At 39.3% G+C, this 24,691-nt stretch overlaps 1 long non-coding RNA gene across 1 annotated transcript; it reads left to right on the top strand.

Annotated features, from left to right (window-relative positions):
* Nucleotides 1–11,508: 11,508 nt before the first annotated feature.
* LOC121367634 lies at nt 11,509–14,634 on the top strand. The gene is made up of 2 exons (XR_005957402.1): nt 11,509–11,846; nt 14,190–14,634. It is a non-coding gene; the product is annotated as an uncharacterized LOC121367634 (long non-coding RNA).
* The last annotated feature ends 10,057 nt before the right edge of the window (nt 14,635–24,691 follow it).

Below are 24,691 nucleotides of genomic sequence, written 5' to 3'. Positions count from 1 at the left end.
TAGTGTGCAATGCATATTAATTGTACGCTAAATAAAGGTAGTAAAAGACAATCCTATGAGGCAAAAAGTAAAAAAAGAACAGATATCCACAATTCACAAGTTAAAACATGTCAAACTTCCTTTCATTGGCATAAATATGATTTTGTTTTTTACTGGTGGGGAGGAGTTGCTATTTGTGTTAGTCTCCGTCCTTCTGTCCGTCTGTCCGTCTGTCTGCCTGTCTTCCCGTCATATAGTTTTCTAGAAAATATTTTCGCCATGCCTCCAAATGTTAAGCTGAAATTTTCTGTGTAGCTGTATCGTACTGTTACATAACAAGTTTGATTTTCATTGCGATTTACCCATTTTTTCACAGAGTTATGGCCCTTGAACTTCAAGTACGCTGTCCTGGGTACACACCTCCGCTATCTGAGCTGTCTGTCCAGGACAGTGGGTTTGTGGTTAGTTGTTAGTGGTTAGTGAGAGAAAAATCGGTATAGTGGTTTTACACCTACCCATTGAGTAGTTAAAATTTGCTCTGGGTGGGAGCCGGTACCGGGCTGCGAACCCAGTCCCGACCAGCCTTATGTCCGATGGCTTTACCATTGCACCACCGAGGCCGGTGTAATACCTCAATATACTGAGATGAAAATTTATGTCCCCTGTCAACGTCAGTCAAATAGTTGCCACTTCAAAGCTGTCTGCCATGAAGTAATCACTGTCAAACGGCAGACTAAAAAAAAAAAGTTTGTTTTGTTTAGCGACACCACTAGAGCACATTGATTTATTAATCATCGGCTATTTTGACAGTGATAGACAGGAAACCCGCTACATTTTTCCATTAGTAGAAAGGGATCTTTTATATGCACCATCCCTCAGACAGGATAACACATACCACGGCCTTTGATATACCATTGGGCTATTTCTCGTTCCAGCCAGTGCACCACGACTGGTATATCAAAAGCCGTGGTATATGCTATCATGTCTGTGGGATGGTGCATATAAAAGATCCCTTGCTACTAATGGAAAAATGTAGCGGGTTTCCTCTTTATGACTGTCAAAATTACCATATGTTTGACATCCAATAACCCGATGATTAATAAATCAATCTGTTCTAGTGGTGTCGTTAAACAAAACAAACTCTTTTTTGATATACCGGTCGTGGTGCACAGGCTAGAAACAGCAGACTATTGCGCGAATATATTTCCAAATGTGAAGATAACTGTGATATGTGGCCTGTTCCAAGTCACTACGAGCAGGTAAGGGAAGACAACTGTAAATTGATGGCTACAATATACTAGCACATTCCAATGTTTCTAGCGATATGACGACACTGAATAAAATAACGCAATTTATTGCAATGTAGGGTAAATCTTTAATAAAACAAAGTAATAACGCATTGTTCGATCTAGGCCTATACCAACTTTGCTCTCCGAAGGTTGCAGCGATTAGAAATGTACGGCTTTATGTGGTTTCTGTAAATTCGAGAGCACTATAGGACTGGCCCGTAATTGGGACACTGACTGAAGCACATTGTTAGGGCAGCGTTGCATTGTTCATTACACTCTCTGAACGCGCCAAAACTGTCACGTGGTATATCATCACAGCCTCTCTCTCGTGAACATGTCACGTGCTGGTTCCAGCATCCGGTCCGGCAACCCACGATGTTCATGCCATGATGAGACTGGGCCCAGTGTGAACGTTCTTGCCCGGTTGTCATAACGACCAACAAAAGGATAATTGCAGTTTTTACATACATCTGGAAAATAAAAACAACAACGATTTATCGAACATAAGTATGCAGGTTTTCCCTTATTTATTATTATTATTATTATTATGTTATTATTATTATTATCATCATCATCATCATCATCATCATCATCATCATCGTTATTATTATTATTATTATTATTATTATTATTGTTTTAGAGATGCTTACAATTTTGATTTACCATTGTTAAAATATGGTTGTAAACATGTGTGGGCTCATGTGCTAAGTTGCATTTTTTTATTTTTTTATTTTTTATTTAAAAAACCCCAAAAAAACAAATTCACTTCTCTTAAATCTACATAAAATGGGTTTGGTTTTGGTTTCTACACTTTATCTAATACAATTCCACGCTTACAATACAGAATAATAATAACAAATATGTCTTAATTATATTGTTTTCTTTTTCTAACAACATCGATCTTGCCCAGTTATTCAATATAATTTTTTTTATTAGTAACATAACAGTAATTAGGAAATACTTCTTGAACAACCCAACATGTAGCCATGAAACTAAATCGGTTTCACATAGACATTTTAATACATCACGACCGGCCTCGGTGGTGTTGCGGTTAAGCAATTGGACATACGGCTGGTAGGTACAGGGTTCGCAGCCAGGTACCGGCTCCCACCCAGAGCGAGTTTTAATGACTCAATGGGTAGGTGTAAGACCACTACACCCTCTTCTCTCTCACTAACCACTAACAGTTAACAACTAACCCACTGTCCTGGACAGACAGCCCAGGTAGCTGAGGTGTGTGTGCCCAGGACAGCGTGCTTGAACCTTAATTGGATATAACCACGAATATAATTTGAAATGAAATGAAAGAAATACATCACGTTTAAACTTTCAGGTAGTGTGCTGAATGTTTACCTAAAGCAAGTGTACAAATTGTACATTTAACATAATTATAAACATGGAAGGAAGGACATCTGGATTAAAAACCTAATGCCTCGACTGGGATTCGAACCCAGTACCTACCAGCCTGTAGACCGATGGCCTAACCACGACGCCACCGGTAAACAAAAGATTAGGATCCGAGGCTAAGTGAAGGCCGTCATAGCTTGTTTCAATAAATCACGGCCATGTATGTTTTCTCTGACGTTAAACATGTAATGCAAAGTAAGGAACGACGCACACAACACATTTTATTTACGGGTATATGGCGTCAAACATATGGTTAAGGACCACACAGATATGAAGAGAGGAAACCCGTTGTCGCCACTTCATGGGCTACTATTTTTTTTTTTTATTATCAGCAAGTTTTTTTTTATATGCACCATCCCAAAGACAGAGTAGTACATACTACGACTTTTGATATACCAGTCGTGGTGCAGTGGCTGGAACGAGAAATAGCCCAGTGGTCTCACCGGCGGTTATCGATCCTAGACCAACAGCGCGTCGAGCGAGCGCTTTACCACTGGGCTATGTCCCGCCCATTTATGAAAATGGCTACAAAAAGACAGACAGGAAAAAGAAAGAAAGAGGAAAACCCATCTCGCTGGTTCCCTGTTCCATTAGCCTAGAAATGCATTCAATATTTAAAGCCACTGTCCGTCGGATATTGTAGCATGTTCCTGGCACCCTTTTAACGACTAAAAACTACATATTAAATAAATTGTTATCAGGGAATAAAATGAAGTTTGAGCTACTGCAAGTATTAAGTTTGTTTTGTTTAACGACACCAGTAGAGCACATTGATTTATTAATCATCGGCTATTGGATGTTAAGCATATGATCATTTTTGACAGTCATAGAGAGGAAACCCGCTACATTTTTCCATTGTCATGTCATGTCATAGGGTTTTACGTGCACATTCAGAACAAGCTGTTGTAGCGCACGCCTGTCGTGGGCACAAGAGCCGGCCTTGGCCGGCTCCTCCGTCCATGACAGGAAAGGTTGGGGGAGAAGAGAGGAGGGACCGCCTGCACTGGCAGGTGCAAGGGAGCACCAGCAGCCCGACCGATTCGGTAGAAGGCGGGTGGGTGGTGGTGGTGCTATGGAATTTTGAATGGAGCCGTTAATGCCAAAGAGAAAGTGGTGCGCAATTTTGATTGAGGAAGTTTGGCGCAATTTTGAACGGTCAGTCGAAAGGTAAATGGCTGATCTAGCATAGGTTTTGATATTAGTGAATCGAGAGTAGCTCGTTAATTATAGACCTTTATGTCGCTGGTTGTCTTCCTAGGTTGCCCATAGGGCCCTTATAAGGACCTAACCCAGGGGAGACTCGTGCAATTGTGTATTTGGCACTGGTAGGCAAGGCAGCTGTTCCGGGTTGGTCGGCTTGATGTTTGTTGACGGGGTCCTTCGTGTCCTCCTTTTAGTGTCACCAAGTACAAGTTACACCAGCAGCAAGTATTTGGGGTTTGGGTAGTGGAGGCCGATATTCATTTGTTCATCTTCCCCCGGGTGCATTTGCAATTGTGTACTCGGAACCAGTATTCTTTTGTCCGGTTCCTTATTAGAGCACGTGCTGGGCCATTAAATGGGTCCGGGTGCATTGTTATCATTAGTCAATGCACCCTGTGTACTGATGCGGTGAGCGTGTAGTCTGTGTGTGGTTTCTAATTTTGTGTTAAGGTTGTACTTATTGTCTTAAGTCCCTATTCTAGTGTGTTCAACGGTCATTCATGACCACCCATCCCCCTCCGTCTTTGTATAGCATTGAATACAATGACGGAGGGGGAGTTAGACTAATCTAGCTATATAATTTGAAGGGTGAAACCCTTATAGTGTAGGTATTGGTTTAAAAAGCCTAATGCTTGACATACTTAACTTTATTACCAATGAATAAAAATGAGCTTAATAGTGTCTAGTAGCAATTGTACAGGAGTATAGTTGACAGCTAAGTATAGTTTAAGATTTTTGATTCCCACCCCCTGAATAGATTATTTTATGAATAAATGAAATAACTGAGGCGAAATGAACAATATCTATATGTTGGCAATCGTTTGTAGTATAGAATAATTTATTAGGCTTACTTGGTTTGTCTTTAGGTCTATCTTGTTTTCCTGCTTGCTATTTCCTCTGTTGCCCTAGTTGACTTACCTTAGTCAGCCAGGATTTCATGCATCAGTAATAAAGAACATGGTGCGAGTGCAAAAGACACAATTGTGCAGTTTATTTACATGTGAGGTTCCTTGTTCGTGATTGGCTGGATTGGACCAATGAGAATGCTGCAAGAAAAAGTGGTAATTAGTGGTATCCTATCTTGTTTGTTTTAAGGGCCACCAAAACATTTGGGAGTGGTATACACCAATTGCAACACACAAGTTTCAGAACCTGAATAAATATTTACAGTAAGGTTAACAATGGTTATTAATTATTCGCTACCGTCCCGCCGTTGAACCCAGGGGTTGGAGTGCTTGTCGGTCGTGTGCTTAAGGTCGCTCTTCCCTCCCGGAGTTGTACAGGCGGGTGGTTTTGAATAATTGTTGATTAATATTTTTATTTTATGCCAGCTATCTAGTTTAAGTATATGCTTTTACTTGTGTCGTTTCACCGTTCTCCCCTCGGATTGGAATACATAGTCTGGTCGAGTGCGAAGGGTGGATGTTCCGCCAAGGGGTCACAGGTGTCACGATTTAAGTATTGTCATATCTAGTAGTTATTAATCACTAGCTACCGTCCCGCCGTTGATCTCTCTGGTTGGAGTGCTTGTTGGTCGAGTGCTTACGGTCGCTCTTCCATCCAAGAGATGTACAGGCGGGTGGTTGCAATCTTTTTCTAATTTTTTAGCTTTTGACTAAATGACTTGCCAGGAGCCCAGTGGGTACGCTACGGCTTCCCATCCTGCCTGCGATCGGTCGAGTTGGTGGTTCGCGCCGATCGAACGCTGGCACGGTGAGTGGCACGTGGCTTTTATAATTTTGGTTTGGTGGACTGGACGAATTGGTATACTGCTTTGAAGGTTTTGAGTTTGAGGAATTTATCAGGGTTAAGTAAAAAATTAGGAGTAATTGGTTTGTTACATTAGTAGCAAGGGATCTTTTATATGCACCATCTCACAGACAGGATAACACATACCACGGCCTTTGACATACCAGCCGTCGTACACTGGCTGTGACGAGAAATAGCCTAATCGGCCCTAATAGCCGACAGGGATCGATCCCAAACCGACCCCCTATCAAGCGAGCGCTCTACCACTGGGCTACGTCCCGCCCAACAAGTATTAAGATGATCAGAAACAGCTTAAATATACAGGCACTGATATTTTAAACAATAAACGAGTATTTAATGTGTCATTGTCATCATTAAAGAGCGATTACCGTCGGTGGGCCCATTGGGCTATTTCTCGTTCCAGCCAGTACACCGCGACCGGTATATCAAAAGCCGTGGTATGTGTTATCCTGTCTGTGGGATTGGACATATAAAATATCCCTTGCTACTGATAGAAACATGTAGCGGGTTTCCTCTCTGAGACTATTTGTCAAATTTACCAAATGTTTGATATCCAGTAGCCGATGATTAATAAATCAATGTGCTCTAGAGGTGTCGTTAAACAAAACAAACTTTACTTTCGTCACTGTCTTCGTTAATCACAGGTGGTATTTTATTTCTTATAAAACTATTTTGCTCTCTGAAATATTCTTCGATGTTCATTACATGTCTAAGGGACGGGACGTAGCCCAGTGGTACAGCGCTCGCTTGATGCGCAGTTGGTTTGGAATCGATCCCCATCAGTGGGCCCATTGCGCTATTTCCCGCTCCAACGAGTGCACCACGACTGCTACATCAAAGGCCGTGGTATGTGCTATCATGTCTATGGGATGGTGCATGTAAAAGATCCCTTGCTGTTAATCGAAAAGCGTAGCCCATGAGCGTGTAGTTATATTCCTCTCTCAATATCTGTGTGGTCCATAACCATATGTCCGACGCCATATAACCGTAAATAAAATGTGTTGAGTGCGTCGTTAAATAAAACATTTCTTTCTTTCTTTTCTCTCAATATCTGTGTGGTCCATAACCATATGTCCAACGCCATATAACCGTAAATAAAATGTGTTGAGTGCGTCGTTAAATAAAACATTTCTTTCTTTCTTTTCTCTCAATATCTGTGTGGTCCATAACCATATGTCTGACGCCATATAACCGTAAATAAAATGTGTTGAGTGCGTCGTTAAATAAAACATTTCCTTACTTTTCATTACATGTTTAACGTCAGAGAAAACATACATGACCGTGATTCATTGAAACAAGCTATAATGGCCTTCACTTAGCCTCGGATCCTAATCTTTTGTTACGCAAATGGCTTTAGGTACTGATAGCGAGGCGAACGTGCATTCAAAACATATAGAGGGGCGAGGCGGAGCCCAGTGGTACAGCGCTCGATTGATGCGCGGTCGGTGTGGGATCGAACCCATCGGTGGGCCCATTGGGCTATTTCTCGTTCCAGCCAGTGCACCACGACTGGTACATCAAAGGCCGTGGTATGTACTACCATGTCTGTGGGATGGTGCATATAAAAGATCCCTTGCTGCTAATCGAAAAAGAGTAGCCCATGAAATGGCGACGGCGGGTTTCCTCTCTCAATATATGTGTAGTCCTTAACCATATGTCCGACGCCATATAACGGTAAATACAATGTGTTGAGTGCGTCGTTAAATAAAACATTTCTTTCTTTCTTTTTTCAAAACATATAGAGATTTGTTTAAAATTAAAATAATTAAGCCTCGTCCATTTTAGATGATGTCGGGGTTTGGGTTTGGGTTTGGGTTTGGGTTTGGGTTCATGCGTATGCAAAGAAAACAAGGATTGAATAAGAATTAAATGTAACATTTGCAAGGAACTTAGACTGTGAACAAAGAAAATAAAGAAAGAAATGTTTTATTTAACGACGCACTCAACACATTTTATTTACGGTTATATGGCGTCAGACATATAGTTAAGACCACACAGAGTTTGAGAGGAAACCCGCTGTCGCCACGACATGAGCTACTCTTTCCGATTAGCAGTAAGGGATCTTTTATTTGCGCTTCCCACAGGCAGGATAGCACAAACCATAGCCTTTGTTGAACCAGTTATGAATCACTGGTCGGTGCAAGTGGTTTACACCTACCCATTGAGCCTTGCGGAACACTCACTCAGGGTTTGGAGTCGGTATCTGGATTAAAAATCCCATGCTTCGACTGGGATCCGAACCCAGTACCTACCAGCCTGTAGACCGATGGCCTAAAAAAATATATAAAAAAACAACAAACAACAACCACCCACTGAATGTAAAGACAATGCTATTCTGAAGAAGAAAATGTATTACACGTGTAATTGTACTTGTCGGTGTGGGATCAATCTCCGTCGGTGGGCCCATTGAACTTTTTCTCGTTCCAGCCAGTGCACCACGACTGGTATGTCAAAGACCGTGGTATGTGCTGTCCTGTCTGTGGGATGGTGTATATAAAAGATCCCTTGGTAATAATGGGAAAATGTAGCGGGTTTCCTTTCTATGACTGTGTCAAAATGAACATATTTTTGATATCCAATAGTCGATGATTAATGAATCAATGTGCTCTAGTGGTGTTGTTAAACAAAACAAACTTTACTTTCATCACTGGTCAAAAAGATCCTATTAGAAACATGTTACAATAGCATCAAACTCAGGACCCCCCCCCCAACACACACCCCCCACCCCACCCCCCAAAGAAAAGAACATAAACGAAAATAGAACACGCCCCCTCACAAAAAGACAACAAAAACAACAAACAAACAAACAAAAAAAGACAAAAAGACGACCCCCCCCCCCCAAATGTAGCCGCCATTATGCAGTTTTGATATATCACCTTTAAGAATTCCTGAGCAGTTACACTCACCTTTTCTTGCGCCTCGAAGTGTCTTTGCTATGGACTAAAGAACTGCGATCAATCTTTATACCGGTGCCGTGTTATCGACGTTGCTAATTAATGGGTCAATGTGCGTACATTGTTCAAGTCAAATGCGAAGGATCGCTGTTATTCAATATGGTAAACATTCACAGAGTAAGATTAAATATCTTTAATACCAGTTACCGCGCTCTCCGTACCCTAGGTTCCTTTACCGAAATCATGTAGTTCTCACAACACAGTTTGTTTTGTTTAACGACACCGCTAGAGAACACTGATTTATTAATCATCGGCTGTTGGATGTCAAGCATATGGTCATTTTGAGAGTGTTAGAAGAAACCCGCTACATTTTTCCCCATTAGTAACAAGGGATCTTTTATATGCACCATCCCACAGACAGGATAGCACATACCACGGCCTTTGATATACCAGTTGTGGTGCACTGGCTGGAACGAGAAATAGCACAATGGGCCCACCGACGGGGATCGATCCCAGACCGACCGAGCATCAAGCGAGCGCTTTACCGCTGAGCTACGTCCCGCCATCACAACATAGATGCCATCTGCCATAGAATTACGGGCTTCCTGTCTTGGACACGGCCATCGGGGAATCTCGGAGAATGTGACCAAGACAGTCGTGCTTGAACCTATAGTGGATGCAAGCACGAGTCTAATGGCTGATTGGCTGATTGTACGGACTGCCATTTTTATAGGGAATGTGGGTAGGGTTGGGGGTGGGGCGAGTAGAGGGGCCAGGCTGATTTTTATCGGAACTAAACTAAAATGACCGAAACAGGATAACAACGTTTATTCATATTTGCATTATTACTAAGCAACTATATAGAGTTTTAAACGAATAACTACACATTTTCACACGGATTTGTACTTGGTGGTGGTGATAGTAGTATTAGTATTAGTATTATTATTATTATTATTATTATTAGTAGTAGTAGTAGTAGTAGTAGTAGTAGTAGTAGTAGTAGTAGTAGTAGTAGTAGCAGCAGCAGTAGCAGTAGTAGTAGTAGTCGTAGCAGTAGTAGTAGTAGTAGTCGTAGTAGTAGTAGCAGCAGCAGCAGCGGTAGCAGTAGCAGTGGCAGTAGTAGTAGTAGTAGCAATAGTAGTGGTAGTAGTAGTAGTAGTAGTAGTAGTAGTAGTAGTAGTAGCAGTGGCAGTAGTAGTAGTAGTAGTAGTAGTAGTAGTAGTAGTAGTAGCAGCAGCTGTAGCGGTAGCAGTAGCAGCAGCAGCAGCAGTAGTAGTAGTAGTCGTAGTAGTAGTAGTAGTAGTAGTAGTAGTAGCAGCAGCGGTAGCGGTAGCAGTAGCAGTGGCAGTAGTAGTAGTAGTAGTAGTAGTAGTAGTAGTAGCAGCAGCAGCAGCAGCAGCAGTAGTAGTAGTAGTCGTAGTAGTAGTAGCAGTGGCAGTAGTAGTAGTAGTAGTAGTAGTAGTAGTAGTAGTAGTAGTAGCAGTGGCAGTAGTAGTAGTAGTAGTAGTAGTAGTAGTAGTAGTAGTAGTAGTAGTAGTAGTAATGCACATTTTAAATATTTTCTAATGTTTTTCTCGTTCCAAACAGTGCACCACAACTGGTCAAATGCCGTGGTATGTGATTTCCTGTCTGCGGAAAGAACATATACACGATTCTTGCTGCATTTAGAAAAATGTAGCGGGTTTCCTCTTATGACGAGTCAGAATTACCAAATATTTCACATCCAAAAGCCGATATTAAGTAATCAATATGCTCTAGTGGTGTCGTTAAACAAAAGAAACTTTCTATTCTGAACAGTAATCGTATTAATTTAAAAAGAGATGATCTTAACCAGTGGTATGTTTTACATATAATATAATTATTATATAAATACGATGGTCGTATTAAAATAAAACGAAATTCATCTTCATTGTTATCGCGATTACACATACGACGTATTCTCCGTGATCGTTCAATTCCATATCTTCCTTGTTCTTTGTTCCTGGTATCTTCCTTAAATAAAAACAGTAAAAGCAAATCTTTAGAAAATATAACTTAAAGCAGAAAGAGAAGAAAACAAAAGTACTTTGAAGGAGAGGATATGGAATTTTTTTTAACGACACCTCAGCAAATTTTAAACTGCGGTTTGTTTTGTTTCTTTTTAGAACTTGGTTTAGAGAATGAAAGACAAAATCAGCTGCTGTTAAATAGGCTACTGTTATCATACACCATAAGGCTAAGGAATATTTCACATGAATTTCCACACAGACAGAAAAGACCCATTCCCCCACAGTCATAAAATCACGATAGCACGTACCACGCATATTGGTATACCAGTCGCATGGCACAGGGATAACTTCAGGCAATCCTTTAATCACAAATTCTTGTTAGACTGGTTCCTACGCTATAGATTAAAGCGAATGACCACTTCGGGAATATAGTTTGCAAACGTTTAGCGTAAAATGGCTGGCTGAACGTAGGCCCTGCGTTCAGCAACAGCGAGCGACGCTATTGTTCGCCATCTATTTGCTTAGTTCCCAGCGTAGCTATTCGATTTAACATGAGGCGCATGAACCAGACAAGTGAACGTTTTACAGGTCTGTCAGGCCGTACGCAACTCTGGTCGGGACGCACCGGTCCCTACCCAATAAAAAAAAAAAAAAAAAATAAAAATAAAAAAAACCCACAAAAATCCCCCACAAAAAAACCCACAAAAAAATCCACAAAAAAGAAGAGAATAAACACCAAAACGACAACCAAAAAAAATAATAATCAAATAAATAAATAAAAAATCACAACACACAAAAAACGCAACAAACAAACAAAGAAAAACAAACGTAAAAAACAAGAACAAAATTCAAATCAAAACGAAACAAACCAAACCAAAAATAAAGTAAACATACAGATAAAAAAAATGCATCATTCCAAAGACAGGATAACACATACCATGGCCTTTGATATACCAGTCGTGGTGCACTGGCTAGAACGACAAATAACCCAAAATAAACCCATCGACAGGGATCGATTCTAGACCGACGGCGCATCAGGCGAGCGCTTTACCACTGGACTACGACCAGCCCCACCTTTTCGTTTTTAAGCACAGGGCTTAAATGTGGATAAAACATTTTGCTTCAAAAAGAGTAATATTCGTATTTCAGTCCAGAACGTAAATAGTACACGCAAATTTTAAACGGTGCTCCCCAATGTGAATGGAAAACAAAACTACAATCAAGTGACGTCGCACGTCCTCGACCAATAAGCGTTGAGTTTACTTTAAAATAAAGAGCTTTATAGACGCGTCTGTTGTCAGGGGGACGTCACTCAGGTTTGTAGTAAAACACTAGCTCTATTACATTTAAGCTATTTAACATTATTTGTACCTAAATACACTGTGTTTTATGTAATTTTATTATTATCTAATATTATTACCATCGAGGTATAATATTTAATGTGGCAAAATATATTTTTTAAATATTTTGTTATTTTATATGGTCTAGTTCTAAGCTTGAAGTATATTAAATTTGAGCTACACGTGTTTTACGTGAATATAACGCACGTAAATATTTAGTAAATTTACTAAATCAGCGACACCATGAAATTAGTGACGTAAGAGGTTAACAATTAAGTAACGTCATGGCAACATTTCCATAAACTCGTCGACCATTTTTAATCCTTTGTTTTTAAGCAATAGCATTGATTAATTATTCAGTAACTGTGCGGTAGGCATATACATAGAAGTTTGTTTTGTTTAACGACACCACTAGAGCACATTGATTTATTGATAATAGGTCATTGGATGTCAAACATTTGTTAATTTTGACATATAGTCTTAGAAAGGAAACCCGCTACATTTTTTTCCCATTAGTAGGAAGGGGTCTTTTATCTGCACCATCCCACAGACAGGATAACACATACCATGACCCTTGATATTCCAGTCGTGGTGCACTGGCTGGAATGAGAAATAGCTCAATGGGCCCACCGACGGGGATCGATCCCACACCGACCTCGCATCAAGCAAGCGCTTTAGCATCATATACATAGACGTACGGTCTATCTCTGTTTTTGTCCGAATTAAATCAAAATATCAGAATCTGGAGAACAAAATGTATTCATATTATTATTAGAGGGCAGAACGTAGCCCAGTGGTAAAGCGCACGCACGTCGGTCTAGGATCGATCCCTGTCGGTGGGCCCATTGGGCTATTTCTCGTTCCAGCCAGTGCACCACGACTGGTATATCAAAGGCCGTGGTATATCAAAGTTGTACTCCCAACAGCCCGCCCGGTATCTCGTAAGCGTATGGGCATATGTAACTACATGTCCACTTCAATATGTGCTCTGCGGCTCAAACATAACTAATAACCAACTTTTTCATCAGATCGAACCGGTTCAAATTATGCGCCAAATCACATTAAAAAAATATTGCGATCACAGTTTCTTATTTTGGCCTAAAACCCTAAAGGGACTGCGCCAAATTCCGCTCCCCCATAGCCCCTAGTGTACTCTTCCTCTTCTTTTTGTTTTTAGATCGGGTTGCCTGTGCTCCCTTACGCTAGCCGGGAAGAGTGTGCGAGCCCCCACATTTCTATCCCCAACTATCCTGTTGTTAAAGTTTACTTTGTTTCACGACACCAGTTGTTAAATTTTGCTTTGTTTAACGACACCACTAGAAACAATTGATTTATTAATCATTGGCTATTGGAAAATGTGTTGAGTGCGTCGTTAAATAAAACATTTCTTTTTTTTTCATCGGCTATTGGATGTCAAATATTTCGTAATTTTGGTCAAAGGCCGTGGTATATGCTTTCCTGCCCGTGGGAAAGTTATCTTGCTGCTAATGAAAAAATGTAGCGGGTTTCCTCTCTAAGATAACTTTCCCACGGGCAGGAAAGCATATACCACGGCCTTTGACCAGTTGGTTGGAACAAGGAAAAACCCATTTAGTTGAATGGATCCACCAAGGTGGTTCGATCCTGCGACTGAGCAAAATCCCGCCGCCTATTCTCTAGTGGACGAAATAACTGGCCCTCGCCAGAACAGTCTGCCCTGAACGTGTACTTTAAATTGTTTCTAATCCAATCCAATATTTATTGCCATTCAAATTTTAGCGGACTGGTGATTGGCCAACAGGCATTAACCTATATTAAGGCCTCTCTCTAACTCAATTCAAGATGTCACGATCCACTGGGTTTTTCTAATTCACACAAGCCATCACCACCTTAAAGGGACATTCCTGAGTTTGCTGCAATTGTTAAGATGTTTTCGACTAACATTGATTTTTTAACGAATGTAATTACGTATTAAATATATTTTTCTGCATATAACATTAGTGGCTGTATAATAAACGTGTTTCTGATCGTTCTAATATTTGTACTAGGTTAAATTTCATTTTATTTCCTAAAAAATATTTTTTACAAATATTGAGATGACCAGAAACACATTGAATATACATACAGACACTGATATTCTAAACAAGAAAATGTATTTAATATGTAAGTTTAATCGTAGAAATATTTTATTAGTCGGAAACATCTTACAATGCAGCAAACTCAGGAATGTCCCTTTAATTAAAATATTTGTTTTCAGGTTTCTACTTTAGTATTTCCCATCTCCTGGTTTTTATAATTCATACAGACCAACACCACCTTAATTAAAATATTTGGTTTCAGGTTTGCGCTTCAAGATGTCCCGATCTACTGCTATCTTCATGGTGATCTTGATAATGGCTGTCTGCTATACCACAGCACAGCACCCTTGTAGGACCACCTGTAACAGGTACTACCAGCGCTGTCGAAACGATCGCAGGTGTGAATACAGAAGTTACCTCGACAAGTTCGCTTGCACTAGGAAGTGCAGCGGTGAGGCTAGAAGGTGTGAGATTAGATGCGATCGAGACCTTCGGAAGAGAAGTGTAGGCGGCCAATAGCTTAAAGACATTCTGCCGTTTCTTTTTGGTGTTTTGTGAGTGTTTGTTTCGATGAGCAAAAAGAAACAGTCTGAAAGGATGCCAAGCCACATCTTCTCCGACAGACGTAATATTGTTGAAGACTCGCTTCATTTTCAGTTCCAGAAGGACATGCTATTTTTAATAAATAAATAAGTTGTTATTTAGTATAATGTTGTTAAGTGGTTTATACTAGAGGTGGAGAGCTTAAATCATGCAGGTTTATTATAACACTACACGTAACCCATGTTTAGCACGTGGACGTTTAGATGGGGGTGGTGGATTTATATTGGCCGTTCACCCACAAATATGACCGCCGTGAAGATAGCCAGCGTCCATTAGCCGAGGCTATATACACGACCGCCGTATATATAGCCACTTCTGTGTTAAAGGGACACACCCTAGTTTTTAAACACTAAGGCATATTTTTGTCTATTAGAGCTGCTTTTGATAACTGAAATCATACCTTACTTAAATTTTATTGTTTAGATTATCCATTTCCGTACATGCGAAGTTTTTTTGGTCATCCTGGTGTTTTTAATATCACAAAATGCATTTCTCATATTTTTTAAAAACGCACGTGCGTCTGAGAAGTAACAGTTATGGATTCGAGTTTTAGTGTATTTTTAGAGGGTATTTCACCATTTCAAAGTCACAGTCATGTTTCCCTCAATTGTAACTATATCCAAATGTGTTACAGGTTTGTAGATTAACTAAACTTAGTGTTAATTTTCACTGTTTGAAACTAGGGTCTGTCCCTTTAACCCTTTAAGTAATAGAGATGGCGCCTCCATTACTGTTGTATTTATGGAAATCGTCTTTGTACACAATATTTAGTATGTTGTGTGTAAGTAATCAACGGCCTGAGCGCAGAAAAGATTCTTGCGAATTGCGACATCGGGTAAGTACAAAGAAGGCAGTCGGCAGTACAAATCATAAGAGGTGAACCGGTCAGAATAACTGGAAACTGTTAAAAGGCTCTTGGATGCTTATATTATAGACACCAAAGAGACTGGCCGTTGTCGGCTGCCACCATTATAATGTTTTTAACTATCATAGTTAACTAAATACATATACTTCATAATGAATAATTAAAATTCATCTAAAAACATGTTCTCAAGTTTTAATCCCATACCAACTCAAATAACATTTTTTGACAAAACGAAATCCAGTGTAAATAAATAAAAATCTTTACTAATTGTCATTAAATTATACATGTCATTTTTAATACAGGGTTGAAATAAAGAATTTTTTTATTTAACGACGCACTCAACACATTTTATTTACGGTTATATGGCGTCAGGCATATGGTTAAGGACCACACAGATTTTGAGAGGAAACCCGCTGTCGCCACTACATGGGCTACTCTTCCGATTAGCAGCAACGGATCTTTTATTTGCGCTTCCCACAGGCAGGACAGCACAAACCATGGCCTTTGTTGAACCAGTTATGGATCACTGGTCGGTGCAAGTGGTTTTACACCTACCCATTGAGCCTTGCGCAGCACTCATTCAGGGTTTGGATCGGTATGTGGATTAAAAGTCCCATGCCTCGACTGGGATCCGAACCCAGTACCTACCAGCCTGTAGACCGATGGCCTACCACGACGCCACCGAGGCCGGTCAAATAATACAGGGGTGAAGACAATATGCTAGAATAGCCAAGGTATGCAACTCGACTTGCATTGTCTCTGAAGTAAAAAAATAAAAGAGCAGTACAAAGAGAATAAAGGTAGAACTGCGCGTGCTGTAATATACATGTATAAACTAGTCTGGGGTGGCAATCCTCTTTGTGGCGATGCCAGAGGGATGAAATAAACGTTATGGCAATGCAAGAGATGGAAAATCTCCAGTAAAGGCTGTCCTCCTATAGACAAAGTCCGAACACCTGTGCGTTTAATTTGGATATTGTAAATGTTATTATACTAATAGAATAAATATCGAAATAAAAACAAATCTGTTAAAAAAACAAACAAGAAGAAAACCTTTTACCAAAATATACGATGTATTTGGTTATCATATTACAAAGCATAAAACACGTACTTATTGTTTATTACAGTAATAGTTTGACGGTTATGTCATCATGTAAGTCTTGGTGTCACTTTAGATTTGGACTGTTCTTATTTCACGTAAATCGCTTAAACTTAAAACAATACCTACAAGGACAATGAAGTAACTGACCTTTGGAATAAGCCCTGTAGTAAGGGAAAATGTCACTCTTATTTTTCATATGTACGCATGCGCTCACGCTAGTGTGAGTTAAAACTACGAGATAGATTTTGATTTTGTTCCAGAATAATGTAAGCTAATTAAACATTATTCTTTTTTGCCATAACATTGAATAACAATTGTCAAATAGTAGCTCTACTAGATAATTACGGCATATTCCCATAAGCTGACGACTTCCAGATTTTAAAAATACATGCAATGTCTTCAATACGTTTTCAGCTCTATTTATAGAAAGACCCGGCCCAAAACCATAGAAGCTGAGTCTGGCGCTGTCAAAATATACAACATGTTCTATGTCTTCAGTTGCTGTAGTTCGCGCCAACACAGACGTCGTGTGTTTTGTCACATTCGATTCAGCCCCAGTGTCTTTCTTTTTCAGCTGGTACCATACTCGTCAGACCCTAAAAATCGATGGTCGCCCAACGGACTACCTTTGTAAAATTCTTAGTCGCCCTGAGCTAATAAAGGTCGCCACGGGCGACCGGGCGACTGCTAATTTTCAACCCTGCTTTCTTCCTTTTCCCGTTAACCGTAAATGTCTTCCCAATGCTAGAACACAAGAAATATCTTTAACGTTGTCGGCAGTGGAAATTCATTTGATCCCACGCAACTTAAAGGTCTCCAAGTTTCGCATCATCATTTAACTATAACAATCACCGTCCCCAATCACTTTAATAAAAGAGATGTGGGTTTTTTTTTTATGTTTTGGGCACACCCGAACATGCCGGGTACCCATAAAACAGATGTTTAACGACACCCCATCACGAAAAATACAGTCATTTTAAAGTTAGTTTACATGACAGACCTGTAAAACATTTGGTTAAGTTACAATACACTAAAACCAGAGTCTGTAACGGGGAAATACCCTATAAAAATAGACAAGAGCTCGTTACTTCTCGTTACTTCTCAGAGATATATGTATATTTTTACAAAAAACATAAAAAAATGCATTTCGTGGTATTAGAAACACCAGGATGACCAGAAACATATGGGATGTATGGAGATTCATTTCGTGGTAATAGAAACACCAGGATGACCAGAAACATCTGGGATGTATGGAGATTCATTTCGTGGTATTAGAAACATCAGGATGACCAGAAACATGTGGGATGTATGGAGATTCATTTCGTGGTATTAGAAACACCAGGATGACCAGAAACATGTGGGATGTATGGAGATTCATTTCATGGTATTAGAAACACCAGGATGAGCTAAGATGGCTTCATAGAACGAGGCCCTAGACTCCGTTTTACGAAACGATCTTAGCATTGCGATTACCTTAAGTGCGTAGCTACCTGGGCACTTAAAGTGATCTTAGCGCTTAAGTCGTTTCGTAAAATGGGGACCAGAACAATAAAATCAAATTAATGTCTGAGTGTTGTTGTTTTTTAAACCGGATTTAATAGTAAAAAATACGCCGTAGTGTTTAAAAACTGGGGACTGCCACTTTAAATATTCCTGTCATGGACGGAGGAGCCGGCCAAGGCTGGCTCTTGTGCCCACGACAGGCGTGCGCTACAACAGCTTGTTCTGAATGTGCACGTAAAACCCTATGACACGACTTTAAATATCTTCCCTATACATCCGCATTTGCAGCAAACATCAAATCAGCGAATGTTAATACATTATGGTGTCAATGCAAATTAACATTACAGGTGCCACAGCAAGACAGGAAAGCACGAATTATGCCGCAAATTAAACAGTTTAATAGCTACATGCAGCTGGTTATGATACCAATTTACGCGATTGTCACAGTTTTGCTAAATGTGAGTTGTTATTTACGTACATAAAGCTGTGACTATATAAAGCCTCCAGGGGGTGAACGAAGCTGGGGCTATATAGAACCTTCACAAGGCGGAAGGAAGGTTTGTTGTTGGACAGTCGACGATCTAGAGCCATGTGAGTTTTATTTCAGCAGTTCTTATATTTGATCAGGTGAAATGTAAAAACAAAAAAAGTTTAACGACACCACTAGATTTATTAATAATCGGCTATTGGATGTCAAACATTTGGTAATTTTAACATATAGCCTTAGAGAGGAAACCCGTTACATTTTCCATTACTAGAAAGGGATATTTCATATGCACGGCATTTGATATACCAGTCGTGATACACTGGTTGGAATGAGAAATAACCTAATGACCTACCGACGGGAATCGATCCCAGACCGACCGCGCATCAAGCGAGCGTTTTACCACTGGGCAAGGTGTGCATTTAAGGGAGGTCATAAGGGGCAAAGTCCCCCATCTGATTTATTTTTGTTATTTAATTTTTTGTTTGTTTTATTTTATTCATTTTTTAAAACGTTGGGTTACGTTACGTAGCCCGGTGACAAAGCGCTCGCTTGATGCGCTGTCGGTTTGAGATCGATCCCCGTCGGTGGTCCCATTTGGGCTATTGCTACAAATGGAAAATGACTTACCAAATATCTGACATTCAATAACCGATGATTAATACATCAACGTGCTCTAGATTTGTCTGGCGTCGTTAAACAAAAACAAACTTTAACTATAATTTTCTCTTTATAAATGTGTTTTATTTATCAAGTTTACCGATCTAAATTAGATTAATATGACGGTTAAGCTCGGTTATAGAGTCTTAGACTCTTCGCTCGAGAATGCCGACATAGTTTCAACTTTGTGTCTTTGGGATACTATTTAACAATCATGTCAACAGGGGCAAACTTAGGTAGGTTCGCGGACAGGTTTTGTATTTTGATTGTTAAAATACGACATTTCAGCCTTTTGAGCACAGCAACAAGGTAAAGTGTTTGTGTGTGTGTGGGGGGGGGGGGGGGGGGGGGGGGGGGGGGGTATTTTTATGGGTGGGATGAACGTAGCCCAGTGGTAAAACGTTTGTCTGATGCACGGTCGGTCTAGAATCGATTCCCACCAGGGGCCCATTGGGCTATATCTCATTACAGCCATTCCTCCACAACTCATGTACCAAAGGCCGTGGTATGTACTATCCTACCTGTGGGATGCTGCACATAAAATACACCTTACTGCTAATCGGAAAGTGTAGCCCATTGCGTAGCGGCAGCGGGTTTCCCTCTCATTATCTGTGTGACACTTATATTAGCCATAGTATGTCCAACGCCATATAACCCTTATTATAAATGCATTGAGTGCGTCGTTAAATAAACCATTCTTCCTTTCCTTCAGATACCTATTTACAGCAATGTCTACAGCTGCTAGTTTACTAATGGTGATGTGTCTGCTAATGTTCGGGTGCGTGTGTCTAGCAGACGACCAGTGCAAGACAACCTGTCTGAACTACTACTGGCGCTGTGGCAGGGAACAGGGATGTCGGGATTCGAACACCGATCTCAGGAAGTACAACTGCAACCATCTTCATAAATCAAGGCTAATATTCGTTCCTCGTATTCAGCCTTGATACATGTAGTCAAGATTACTGATATCCACTACTAGCGCCCTCTACTGGAAGAAAATTTGTAACACCGATTATGTCCCTTACACGATGACATCGCTGACCAATCACAGCATTGGTAACATGTGACAATCTTGAAAACAATATAAAAAATTAACCGCCGGACGCTGACGCTGCCATCTTTGTTTACAATAACAAGGGAATCTATAAGGAGCGTTGCGATTCGTTGCAATCAGATCTCATCGCATCGAATGAAATTTAAGCATTTTGTGGCACGATTTCTTGACGACATGTATCAAGGCTGAATACGAGGAACGAATATTAGCCTTGATTTATGAAGATGAGATGCGACAAGATATGCTGGGACGCCACGACCACGTGCGTAAGACGTTGTGACGAGCATGACGTCAACAACATATTCCAGGATGATGAGTAGTCACTCGGCCATAATACGAGTCTGACAAACGTCATTGTGACGTCATCTCTGACAATCTTCTTGGTGTCTAAGATACGCTAGCTGAGTTTTATCTATGGGCTATGATTTGTCAAGATCTGTTGCAAGGATCAATACAAAAACTCAGTAATGTTGTTTTTTTGTTGTTGTTTTTATTGTGGGTTTTTTCTTATATTAAACCCAGCTAGACTAACTTATATCAAAGAAGTCGTCGGTGTTAGGTAGTGATTTTATTGATGGTTTTTTAATTGAAAAAGAAATACATTGGAAAAAGTTCGGCCCTCTTTTTCTTGGTGTCATCGGGTTCCTAGAACACATTTTTCCTCCTAGTATAGGTAGGAAACTGTTTCAAGAAGAAACCCGTACAACGTATTTAGAAGTGTATGTGCCTTTAAATTAGATCACTTGAATATTATGTGTGCGATGATAACACGAACACATTGCAAAGCAACTTTACACAGCTGTCCTACACATGACTGCACCGACAACAGTCGCGTGTGCAGGGATATTATCAGAAATACGGTGAAAGTCTAGACTGTAGCGACCAGAGAGGGGTTGTACTATACCAAATAAAATCCCACAGGCGACCATGTTATCGTTTGTGTTTAAAAACACTATATGCAATATATCAACCAAACTATGACCCATAAATATCTGTACAACAACCCCTACCTCAAAGTATTAACTGAAGAAAATGGTACCTTCCATGCCTCATTTTCGGTAAAACCAGATGTTTTTACAACACCACTAGTTTGAGTACTTTTTTTCACAGGTACCCCATACAGGTTCCAAGCACAAGGCTAAGTGACATAGTGATACTAGATAAAAATTAAATTGCATACATTTTTAGGCCAGATGAATTTTTTTTTTTTTTACAACCAACACAAACTGTAGCCTTTAACACATTGGTAAAATTGGAATATTTAAAATTAATGTTAAAACAGGAATATTACGACAGTAACAACGAACTATTTCTTTGCTTATAGATCTCCGGAAAATTCAATTTCAACTGGAATAATGATATATCATTGTTAGTTGGTTATGATAGGGAGATATTTATATTACATAAGTGGCCGTTGGGTGCCATTTTTTCCCCAAAACATTAACGTATTTAATGAATGAAAGAGATAATAGTATCTAACGGACTCGAATGTTGTATTCTCTTTCCTACATATTCTCCACACAAAAAAAGAAGAAGAAAAAAAAAAAAAAAAAAAAAAAAAGGGTATAAAACCTATTTACAACGCATGCGCTAGCAATTAACTTATGCGCCAAATAACAATAAGTTCCAGGTTTACTGGTACGTCACATAGCAATCAATTTCGATCGTGCTTATTTCTTTGTATGGTGTGGATGTGGCGATCGGGTCCTCACCTAGAAACAGCAAATGGTATGTTTTTAAATCGACGACACACACATGTGTATTATTGCCAAGTGATATCATAAATAAGGTATGATGGCCTCACCAATGGTGTGTAAGAAAGAATTATTTAATTCAGGCCGCACGGTGTGATATATTAAAATAACATCAAGACTTAGGTTATCAAAAATCTTAAAACACTCATGCGAATAAAAACAAAACTTAATGTTGATTATTAATTTTATTAATAGATAAATAATGTATATATTTACAAGCATATATTTTCTAGCAGGTTACAATCTAGATGCAATTAGATACACAGGGGTGCACACTTGATCAGACAACACCATCACATAGGCACTTAATAACCATTCACTCATTTCTTTAAGCTATATGTGACACAAAATAATTAAAGGAACTATACCGAGTTTGCTGTTTTGGACTAATACAATTTTGAAACGACTAGTATTACATATTAAATATTTTTTCTTGTTTAGAATATCACTGTCTCAATATTCAATGTGTTTCTGATTGTCGTAATATTTCTAAGTTTCTTAAACAGGATTTCGTATCCCAATAATTTCATAAGCACGAAAAACAAATATATATATATATATTACGATGCCCCCCCCCCCCCCCCCCCCCCCAATCCCGGAATTGTTTTACCTTTTCGCTTATTAATAATATTAAAAAGGTTCCTGTGTCATATCCCACTACACAGGTGCCCCCCCCCCCCCCCCCAATACAAAATCCTGCCTACGCCACTGAATAATGCTTTCCGGATTTTTTTCTAGGGGGCAACTACCCCCCCCCCCCCCCCCCCCCCACACCACGCTAGATACGGCCCTGTGTACACAGCAGCAGCAAATGAAAGTTTCACTCTGTATGCTATCGTTACAAACATTACAGCAGGACTATAAACGGTAAGCCTGTGTTATACTGAATTAAATGGAATATATCTCTATGTATTTCAGTGCTGAAACCATTACAACAACGGCCGAAACTCATATTACCAATGTTAACGTGATTTAACATTTCTAACACATGGGTGAACAGACGAATTCGATAGGGAGTATACATATACACATTTTAATAGCATTTCTAAATCAATGTACATTGTAGAACAAACAGTAACAGCATGTAATACATTTATTTTTAATTTGAAAGCATAAATAACTTACTTCTTCAGACAAAAAGACGATTTTGCTTAACTGAGTCGAAATTCAAGGTTTAGTAGGATACCATATAATTAGGAGGAATAGAATAATTCAGTATCCGTAGCATTTTCGACTTTTTCCTACGTTATCAGAAAGTTTGTAAAAAAACATATATGTTTATATCCAGCGTTCGAGTATACCAAAGTCGTATAACACATTTTTAAAGATATACAAATAACATGCATATATTTTATAATCGTTATGATGGCGCTATGGTGATAGATAATTTCATCCTGTTGGTAAAACGTTAGTTAGCTTAGCCATTAAATTCAAATTAAAATAATATTAATGTTTTACAAAGGTAAATATTGAGAAAAAAAAAATCCCACACGTTTTCATTTTCGTGATATATATACTACGCAAGATTTAACATTTGTAACACATGACTTAATAAAAAAAATTCAGTAGGACGTAGATGCAGCAATTTAAGGACATGCTAAAGTAAATGTGCAGCAACAGAACAAAATAGTAACTGAATACAATAAATGATCTCTGTCTGTTTCCAAGCAAACAGAGCAAACGTTACATGCACATGAATGATTATTACATAGTTTCGATTTTGGTGTTACAAATGTTCAAGGCTAGCCATTAAACAGCAAAAAGTACTTAAGTCCAAAACTAATTATCTTAATTAATTCATTATGCATGAACATTTTCCTCAAAACCCCAAAAATTCCACTTTTTGCATAGTACCTGTAATAAGTAGAAGGCTACACAATGTTTCAATTACAAACGGTGATTTGCAGCCAAGTTGAAAATGTTTTACCCTCGTTATCTCAGAAGTATTATTATGCGACTTAAGTACTTCGAGTTAATTTCATATTAACAAGGTTCTCATAAGTTTAGTCAAATGATAAAACACGCTGCCCTGGGCTACCTGGACTGTCTGGACTCTCTGCCCCCCCCCCCCCCCCCCCCCCCCCCCATTAACTCATGATCACTGTTTAGGATTCGCCACTGAGTTTGTATTGTCTTACGTTTTACAACGCATCCACATATAAACAAATAAACACAATGGGCCGAATTTACAAAGCCTGTTTTAGACTTAAGGCGTGAAACTACATACATTTACATAGCTTAAACACCTGTTTATGACTTACAGGCGTGTAACTAGATACATATACAATGCTTAAACACCTGTTTATGACTTACAGGCGTGTAACTCTATACATTTACATAGCTTAAACACCTGTTTATGACTTACAGGCGTGTAACTACATACATATACAATGCTTAAACACCTGTTTATGACTTACAGGTGTAACTACATACATTTACATAGCTTAAACACCTGTTTTAGACTTACAGGCGTGTAACTACATACATTTACATAGCTTAACCACCTGTTTTATACTTACAGGCGTGTAACTAGATACATTTACATAGCTTAAACACCTGTTTATGTCTTACAGGCGCGTAACTACATCCATTTACATAGCTTAAACACCTGTTTATGTCTTACAGGCGAGTAACTACATCCATTTACATAGCTTAAACACCTGTTTATGTCTTACATGCGCGTAACTACATCCATTTACATGGCTTAAACACCTGTTTTAGACTTACAGGCGCGTAACT

Source organism: Gigantopelta aegis, chromosome 1 (assembly GCF_016097555.1).
Source record: "Gigantopelta aegis isolate Gae_Host chromosome 1, Gae_host_genome, whole genome shotgun sequence".
Taxonomy (NCBI): Eukaryota; Metazoa; Mollusca; class Gastropoda; order Neomphalida; family Peltospiridae; genus Gigantopelta; species Gigantopelta aegis.
This window is presented reverse-complemented; position numbering and strand designations above follow the sequence as displayed.